General features: G+C 36.3%; 1 protein-coding gene across 2 annotated transcripts in view; it reads right to left on the reverse strand.

The window, feature by feature from the left end:
• Window positions 1-9,171, reverse strand: part of pag1 (phosphoprotein membrane anchor with glycosphingolipid microdomains 1) — a 44,844-nt gene extending 35,673 nt beyond the window's left edge. The window contains exon 1 of one of the 2 annotated variants that reach the window (XM_060897255.1): window positions 8,964-9,171. The gene's annotated coding sequence lies outside the window, so the exon portion shown is untranslated. The remainder of the gene's footprint in view (window positions 1-8,963) is intronic. The other variant, XM_060897254.1, reaches the window with a different exon arrangement.
• Window positions 9,172-10,471: the final 1,300 nt, after the last annotated feature.

Below are 10,471 nucleotides of genomic sequence, written 5' to 3' on the forward strand. Positions count from 1 at the left end.
CAGCCACATGCATATGCCTACCAAATCGACCGCCCTTTTGTTTAGTTTGCTGTTTTTTTTTTCCAGGCATTTTCTTAATATGCCCTTTCTAGATAACAAACCCCATTTCCTAAAGATGTACTGTATGAGGAACAGGAAGAGGGAGGGCCGGCGTAATTGTGAAAAGTGCAGAGCATGCAGGGAGGTCACTATGAAAAAATATCAGACCTGCGCTTTTTCAGGAAACAAGACTATTCTAAGACTGTGGTCACAATACATTCTTGTCTATTAAAAGTGTTAGATACAAACCTATAAAAAAGAAATGCATAAAGCCCTACGGCATTTCCGATCGATGAGAACAACTTGCCCAGTCATCACATTTCTCACCTGATCACTTTCATTTAAAAACCTTCCAGCTCAGCATATTAAAATCCTGACCTCTTGTATTTCTGTTTGCCAACTCTAAGCTTTTCTAGCTGTATGGGCATTTTGTTGTAATTAATTTATGCCCTCCTTAAAGCAAACAAGGTATCTGCATGGTCTTACAGTCATATGGTGTAGCTGTAAAGGTAGTACTGATGTTGGTCAACATTGTGCAAACATGGCCATTTGACTCTATCTTCAAAACATCATCTGAAGAGAATAAATCTTCATCATTTATACATTGGTTGTGATTTAACTCACAAGCAAGAAGGTCGTCAGTCTGGATAATCAAACACAAAACACGAAAATGAGCTGGAATAACGCCTTTGAGAAAGCCTCCCTGAAGGAGAAATGTTTCTAGGGATCCTTCAGCCTGCTCCTCTTAAAGGTGTGACCAGTAATTTTGCCAGCCATTTTTCCAGTATTTCCTCTAAAGCCACACCCCCCAAGAGGTGATTGACAGGCATTTAGAGATACCACCTTTTCCAGACTGGTTGGAAGTTTCTGGTCCAAACACACATGTTTTTCCTTTTTCAGTTTTCAGAGCCTGGAGTGCCAAAGAAATGTTTCTGACAGAAGCATAGAGAAGATTTAAGAGCCACCCTCTGATGCTGTAGTGGTTCAAGTGGTTAAGGGTTCAAAGATCATGGCTCAAGCCCCAGCACTGCCAAGCTGCCAATGTTGGGCCCTTGAACAAGGCCCTTAACCCTCACTGCTCTGGGGGCGCTGTCTCATAGCTGAACCTGTGCTCTGACCCCAAACTCCAAAGTATATGCAAAGAAAGAATTTAACTGTGCTGTAATGTTTATGTGACAACATTTGGTGTAATGTTCAGGTTTACTACCTTTTCCTGAAGTGATAATATTGTAGACAGCTTGGTGCTACACAAAGAATCCATTCAATCAATCAGGTGACATTAGCTAGATTTTTGGCCTTGTTTTGATAGCTGTTTGATACATATCATCAAATTTCTCAAATTATATTTCTAATTTTAATGAGCTCTGCTGAACATAAACATTTAATTTTGTATTATATTAAGAGATCAATTTCCCATAATAAATTATATTCCTTAGGACAATTTCTGTTGTGTTACCGGAAGAAGATGGTGACATACAGCAGTCACACCCAAACATAATTATCCGTACAAATTATTGCCTGGGTCTTTGTAATGCTACACAGAGTGTGCTGGATTACTGGAAAAGGCCAGGCAACCACCAGACTGAGGCTAATGACACACAGGGTGAGTGTGTCAAGAGATAAACACCATCCCAAAAAGCCTCACATTTCCCTCCACTACTCTGCCAATTTACTTTAATCACATTTGCTCTGTTTATTTGAAAGATTTCACACTGTGTCTACTCTGAAACCCATATAACTTATTTGAGCTGTGCAGCCTGAGTGCAGCCAACAAAATAACAGCCAATCGGCCAAGTCACATCTGTGTTGTCCTGAGAAAATTGCTATGTGTCCGTTGCTTGATAAAAGAGAGTGCTATAGCAGGCAAGATCAGACCTGCTGTGTGTCTGGACAACCAGGTCTGACTGCCAGTCCTGAACATAACAGAAGTGGTGAATCAACATTCCTTTACCGTATCAGAGACCTGAATCATTTCAAGTACGGCTTGGATGAATGAATCAAATGAAACTGTTTATTATCATTACTTCATTTTTGGTAATAATGATTGTGTAAGTATTTTTGTCACTCTTTTGAGTCAGCGAAGATTTCAGCCATCTACGTGATACAGTTCCTACTAAAATTGAGCTGGACATAATAATTTAGTGCTATAAATAAGAAAAAAATTTGTTACTCACCCGAGGGACATAAACCCGAGGTTTAAAAATCAGCCGTGAAGCCGTTTCAATGTTATAGTTACTGTCGCTGTAGGCTCACTGTGACTTACACATTCGGTCAACTTGTATAAGTATAATGACATGTCTGTTCTACTAAATGCAAATACCAGGTTGTTAGTAGGGTGTGGCCTTATTCCCCAACACACACTTTTCATCCATATTCTTCAGCTAGACCCCACCAATGCTAGCAAAACAGGTAACAACTAGTACAGCAAGTCAGGTATTCTCAAACCTACTCCATGCATAAACCCATTTAACAGTAAAAAAAACATTAACCATCCAAAATATATATTTATATAAGAAATGCTAGTAGTGAGAATATTCTAGTAGTGGCATATTCCTCAACCTTGTTTTTTAACAATATTCAACCTTGTTTTTTTTTAAGAATAATTTTGTGAACATTGAATTTGCTTTAAAAAAGAAAAGCACAAATGTACTCTGTGTATGCTTTAAAATGGTCCTATTTTGGTCATCTGAAGACTTGAAAGAAAAAAAAATGAAACATCAAAAATTGCAATCATTTCCACACTATCGGTGGTGGACTTTCCACATATAAATTAAATCTTCCCATATTATTGGCCTCACAAAGCATTAGAGCTCCCACACCTCCTACTGTAAATCCCAAAGATGCACAAACAAACTATATTACACCCAAACGGTTGGCAAATGATTTAGCAACATTAGTCATGATTCTCTAGTGAAAGACTAAAGAAGCAAATGTCAGACAACAAGCACGTCTTGGCGGATTTGCTACACTTGTATGAATCATGTAAACTTATGAACCGGTTACTAAAAGCTGACCTAGAGATCATGCAGTAAAGTCAAGCACGTGCGACAGACAAAAATGACTTAAACAAATACCTGATATCTGATAGAGTGATTTTAATCACATGTTGTCCTTTGCTCATGAAAAATATCTGTGTGAAATGTTCAGCGAGTTTTCTCAGATTAGCATAGTTGCGGGTTTGCTTGATTCAGTAACGTGCCTGACATTTAAATTGACAAATTTACAGTAAAATAAATTAATTAGGAGTCAAACCAGTGGCTTCCACTCATAAAAACATAAAGTGAGGTGTTCGATATTCAGTCTCTGTGAGATGTTTTAAAATTTTGTAAAAAAATATCATAACCAAAGAGACAAATGTTTGGCATTTAGTAATAAATCTGCTCTCCTAGCAAACACAAACTGGATAATATAAATTAACACATTCAATAAATCTAATGAAAACTAATGGAGCATTTCGATTTAAAGGAGAAATTCAGCCTCAATCCTACTTTCTTGTGCCAAGATTCAATTCACCACTTCATCTAATCTCGGTACATTCATTAGAGTATGTCACAATGTGGCTTTGATTTTATCGGATGTATAAATAAAAACTGAAGGAAAAAAAATAACTTATGTAAATTAGCTTCTGCTTCTTCTAATTCTAAATGCTTCACATCCGGGTGCTGGCTGTTACACAATACTGGTTGTTTGAATCTCTCCTTGATCTGTCAATGCCCAAAAGAGACTTTCCATCAAGTATAGATACAGTACAGTAGGTCACTTGTGCAGATGACATCGCCCTGTACAGTACAATGGCCTTTACTGCTTCAAAGCCTTCAGCACTCTTTGGCATTTGGAAACAGGAGAACCGTCCAATTTTCAAAGGATATGAAAAATCAATCTATGAAGGGTCAATCATTTAGAGGTTTTTTTTTAAAGTGCCCCGACAACGTTTCATCTAATGAGATGGGGTGAGGGTGATGTGGCCTTCATACAGTAACACAATATTTTTTTTTTTTTGCAACGATAAGATTCTTTAAAAATATGGAGGGAAAAATGCACTGTAAAAAGATTCATTTCACCCTTAAAACATACCATACACGCAGCCACCGAGTAGACTTGACCTTGAGTAACCTAAGATAAGGAGGAAAAGTGAGTATTGCATCAGTTTAACTCAACATTTCCCATATTTGCAAACACTGTCAAAGCAAAAATGAGTGTATGATATGAACTGAAAGTCATTTTTCATCTGCTGTGCTGTAAAAAGCTGTGCTGAGCAGAATGCTGACCTTTCATCCATGAAGCAGAGAGGCAGAGCAAAGAGTCATCTGCTGAGTGAAGAGCTTTTTATTAAAGGCTTTAGTTTACCAAATAAATGACATTAAGTCTGGTTCTGCACTAGTGCTTATGTACTGCTTATCCTACACAAGGTCGAGGGTAGCCTCTCCCAGTGGACCCGGGGCACGAGGTGTGGGACACCCTGAACGGGGTACCAACACTACAATCACATGCACACACTCATTCACCTACAGTGACATCCCTGTATTTGGACTGGGGGAGGAAACTGGAGTATCAGGAAGAAACCCTTGAACAACGTGACTCCTCACATACAGAGTGAAAGTGGAAAGCCCCAGCTCCAGAGGTGGGGGCAAACATGTTAGGCACTAAGCTACCATGTCTCCTCCTACTCTGGTTAAGATTATTACACACATAGAATGCTAAGCAACATTTTTACTGTTTTGTAAACAGTACATTTTCACATTAAGTATAAAAATATATAAATTCTACCTGTATTGAATCTAGCTCAGATTTAATGCAGAACAATTTCTGTACTTAGTCTAAAATCCCATGATGGATGAGTCTTGCAGATGGTGCACAGGAAGGGCAGATGTTTCAATATTTAAGAGTACTTCCCTTTTTCTGAACTACTTTTGTGGTACCAGACAGCTCAACAAACATTCACACACCTGCCTGAGCCTGGATGCTCTCAGCTTTCACCGAGTAATAAGAAAAATGTCTTCCTGAAAGGGCATTACTGTATTATTTTGCCCTTCTGATGTTATATTACTCTATTTTATTTTATTTCCCCTTACAGTACCACACAATGGCTAGTGTCCAGCACCGGGATTCGGTCCAATTCCAATATACGGCATGTCCATTCATGCGTAGTGGATAATGCATTCGAGCACGCTATCCATAATTATGTGCCAAAAGCCCACACTGGCAGCTTTCAAAGCTCTGTTAAAGAAATCACACACAGCTGGAGAAGCATCCAGACATGTGAATTGAACTGGGCTTGAGGAAAAAAGCCACAACTGCTCATCAGCACAAAAAGATGAAAGCGAGTTGCGCTAAGGATTAGACTAAACAGAATTAAGAATTAAGAGCTTTATTGAGATGGAGTTTTTATTTTTTTTTGCAGTTCATTTATGTGGCAGCACAAATGGATTTTAATTGCTCGTTAAGAGATAAAACCTCTGAATAAAACTTTGACATGAGATTAACTGATGTCTACCATGATGGATATAGTGTTATTTAAAGCAACGGTATAAATGATGCTCTTCAGATCTTTAACATGATCAATATTTTTTTCTTCCCAAGCATAACAATGTCTATCTATTACAGAATGCATTTTGCACAATCCCTGTAAAACATGCTGCCATTTTCAAAATCTCTCATGTCAAGATTAATACTAATACCAAACTTCAGTGTAAGAGTTTAAAGGTTTAAGGTTTGGTACATGTTAATTCAAAGATAAACTTCGGTTTAATCCATTTTAAATTGTTATCTTTGTTAATTTAGCTCATTTCATGGTGCGTGACCACAGCAGTCTGAAAAAACTCAGTAATATTTCCGTTTGTGAGACACGTTTGCTAGGCGATGTGGGCAACAGAGCCGAAACTCTCACAATCAGTTTCATTTCTGTCTTTCTTTTAACAGTTTTTTTTTATGCTGAGTACAACTTAAGGACCACACTGCAAGGCTGGAAATCATTTAAATTTGCATTGTGAAATATTAGAAGTGTGAACGGGCCCCAGCAGGAACACAGGTGCAGTTATTTAGGGTACAAATCCTTCATTGTGTCTCAGTATACTAAGTAAGAAACTAAAATATGATGGGGCATGCTGTTTTAGAAGAATAATCAAGGACAGAGTGTTGTCATTAACTCCTGTGCAAAGCTAATTTAACTGTTTTATTCCAATCGTGTAACTATGACAATTTTTATTTTTATAGTAAGTAACACAACGTATTTATCCATATATCGTTATATTTCAATCCACACATTTTGTGTATAAAATAAAGTAATGTGTGGTCTAATAGGAAATTTGCCAGAAAAGTTTGGGTTTAGTTAAGTTTCAGAGACTTGATAGATTTAAAGGACACACAAGGTAATATCTATCGTTGGATACTTCCCTTTTTAGCATTGCAAAACAAAGTTTTCCCCAAATTACGTTAAAAACACAGTACATGAGAAGCAGAAAAAACATTTCCTGGGAAACATATAGCTTAATATAGGTCTATTAAAATCAAGCATAAAGATAGTCAGCAGATCTGAGAATCCAGAGGAGATGAGGATTTACATGGATGTTTTTTAAACCTGGATGATTGCATCTTTTTTGTATTGTTTTGTTTTTTGGAAGTTCAAAAGGTGGAACTGACTCCTATTTTTCACTTTGTGATTCAACTCTTTTTACCAAAGAAAAACATTAAGCACTGCCTGTTTCCCTTTACCCTACCCAACGCTTATTTTTGAAATAAATGGTGATATCAAATCATTTTCTGTTCTCGCAGATGCACCATATTCATAAGCATCTAAAATATAAAGCCGTTTTCTTCAACCACTAAAATTCTGAGTAAGTTCATGCAAACTGGTGTAAACCATCAGAAAGCCAAAAGTGTCCTGAATCAGTTTAATACAATAATTTATTTGTTAAAAAATGCCAAGACCAGTGCACTGAGGTTGTGGTAGCCTAGTGGTTAAGGCTTTGGACTACAGATCAAAAGGTTGTGAATTCAAGTCCCAGGTCCACCAGGCTGCCACTGCTGGGCCCCTGATTGCTCAGCTGTATAAAATGTAAGCTGCACTGGATAAGCGCGCCTGCCCAAATGCTGTACATGTAAAACATATTGGTAAAAAGGGTTAAACCTGGAAAAAGGTAGTATCTGGTACAAACCAAAAGAAAGTGTTTTGTTTAATTACATGTATATGATGATTAACAACTTTAAAAAACAAAGTTTTGTCTTATAAGTAAGATCAGTTTGGTCCTTTTTCAACCAATGTAAGTTGCATTCCTTCATGACCCTCCTACAAACCACATCCTATAAAGCAGCGTTAAATTACTTCCTATGCCCATTACTAACATTTTTAGTAGGACATCAGATGTTCATGTATAGAAAACTAGTTAAAAACACAACAAAGCACATACACTGAGGAGAATATTATGGAAGAGTATGTCTTCATTGGTTTGGCAGTGAAGTGTTTAACACTGCAGGGTGCCATTCTTAGATCTGATAATTTACATAATAAAACAGCCCGAGATATAGATTTCTAAATAACAAAAGAAGGAACTGGTTAGTTTTCTTTCCCCTCAAAGTGAATTAGGATCCAGAATCACTTTAAAGGAAACCACAGACCTGTGACACAAATTTACATATGTGATGATGAAATATTACTGTATATGTGTCTGTATTGCTGTATTTAAAATTATTTCTGAGAAAGGCTGGCAATTGCGCGGCATGCTGACATCACAAGAGGACATAGCTAGCTCAATTACAATGGTGTGTAATTGGAGAAAAAAATATCAGCAATCTGAAACATAAGGACTTCTCACACCATTTTCTAGAGATGTTCATTAAGTCATATGTTATACCAGACATTCAGCTAGTCAGTATTCCACAAGGGTAGGTAAAAGAGTTGGACAGAATAAAAGAAATAAACTGCTGTCGTATCATTCTTTTAAAGTAGAGAGGAAGCGATCACAGTAGCACAACGAACAGCAGTCACATGGCATTTTGGGTAATGTAAGAAAACATTGACCAAAGCAGACCAACATTTTGATGGAAGTAGTTTAAACATAATGTATGATTATGTCTACAGTGTTGAACACGTTTTACTGGTAAAAACTTGTGTGTATATATAATGTAGAACTCATTAAATCAAGCGTTGCACACTAGATCACCATTGTAGTATACCAGATAGAATTATACATTTCTTTGTCACTGGGGTGGCTCCTTTAAGCATATGCTATTTGTACCTTTAATATGCATGCAGTGCACCTTTAACTCTAAAAACTAACTAGGGTCCATTTATGTACTTTCATCATTTTTAAAGGTACACGACATACATTAGACTATATATAGCTTTTGACCATGTAAAACAATACACAGTAAAAATACAAAAAAAAAAAAGAATGGACCTTTGAAGGAACCACCCCACTGACAAGAAAAGGTACTTATTTCTGAGAGTATTGCGTGTAAATTTAGTGATGTATTGTATTGTTTAGTGATGAAATGTTCCTCAGATGTAGATTAGGAGAAATCTGGTGGACTGTCGTCTACCACCAGTTGGTGTGATCAGTGATGGAGTTAAAGCCGCGCCAACTGGTGCTATAAAAGCCAACAAGTGCCCGGGCATCACATAACCACCCAAAGAATGAGTCAGCTCCATTTCCCCGTTCTTGCACCAGTCTTTTTTTTTTATTTTAAAGCATGTGATAATAAACTGCATTAATATTGTATATTAAACTCATCTCCAGGAACCCGCATTCCTCAGTGCGCGCGCGCTGCGGCACAAACCAGCACCCCAGACAACTTTCAGCTCGCGCATAATCCTCCTCCTTAGATGCTGTGTGTGTTTAAGTCTGATCTGTTTCTCCTGCGATCGCAGCACGTTTATTCTGCAGCAACTTTCTCAGCGAATAACATTCAGAGAGAAGAGCACTCACCCGAAACGACCATCCGTAAACCCGCGTCTCCAGTAAAAGCAGCTGCGCAGTAGAACGCACTACACGCACAATGTGCGGGGGGAAAAAACAAACAAAAAAAAACCCCAAACACGCGGATTATTCTGCTTTCAGTCTGTGATTAAAAAACAGTCTGTGATCACACTGAGCTTTTCTGAGCTATGGCTCTACACACAGCGAATACCGGTGTATAGATCCGCAGACTCCACTCCTCCTCCTCCTCCTCTGCTTTCACGCTGGGGATTAGTAAGAACCCGCGCAAAGACTCATGGGAAACTGAGTTTTGCCTCTTATACTTAAGTGGATTTTATTATGTACAGTTACATAGATGCAATGTCAAATCTTGTTTTGGCCTTATATAAATCATACGATCAATATTCCCTCAGTCTTGTGATGTTTACATATGTGCAGCATGTAATATATATAGATATATATGTAAACATATGTACAGTATGTAATATATATATAGATATATATGTAAACCTATGTACAGCATGTAATATATATAGATATATATGTAAACATATGTACAGTATGTAATATATATAGATATATATGTAAACATATGTACAGTATGTAATATATATAGATATATATGTAAACCTATGTACAGCATGTAATATATATAGATATATATGTAAACATATGTACAGCATGTAATATATATATATATAGGTATATATGTAAACATATGTACAGTATGTAATATATATAGATATATATGTAAACATATGTACAGCATGTAAAATATATATAGGTATATATGTAAACATATGTACAGCATGTAATATATATATATATATATATATATATATATATATATATAGGTATATATGTAAACATATTTACAGTATGTAATATATATAGATATATATGTAAACATATGTACAGCATGTAAAATATATATAGGTATATATGTAAACATATGTACAGCATGTAATATATATATATATATATATATATATATATATAGGTATATATGTAAACATATTTACAGTATGTAATATATATAGATATATATGTAAACATATGTACAACATGTAATACATATATATAAATGTAAAAAAATGTATTGAATAATATTGAAACGTTTATGTCTAAATGATATCTTGGTTATAAAAGCATCCACCTGCTGATACTTTTATTAAACTGTATATAACTTTGAGGTTTATTTGCTGTACAAAAAAAACTCCATTAGGTCTATATTTAGCACAAACAGAACACTGTAAACCCGAAGTGGCATCTAACCCATATTCTTAAAGGCTGACCCCATGTCTTCAGGGCGTTGTGCGACTGCATTGTCTTGTAGACACCTAACTTATTTTGGACTGCATGATTCAGCTGAGCACAGTTGTTTGTTAAAAGGTTTCAGAGGGTATTTAACAGGAAATATGGGCCTAAATATAGTGTGAAATGTACAAAGTATTCACATACTCAGGAAAGAGATCATGTCAAGTGTTAACCATAAATACTGTGTGAAAAGCTAAACT

This window comes from Tachysurus vachellii, chromosome 21 (assembly GCF_030014155.1).
Source record: "Tachysurus vachellii isolate PV-2020 chromosome 21, HZAU_Pvac_v1, whole genome shotgun sequence".
Taxonomy (NCBI): Eukaryota; Metazoa; Chordata; class Actinopteri; order Siluriformes; family Bagridae; genus Tachysurus; species Tachysurus vachellii.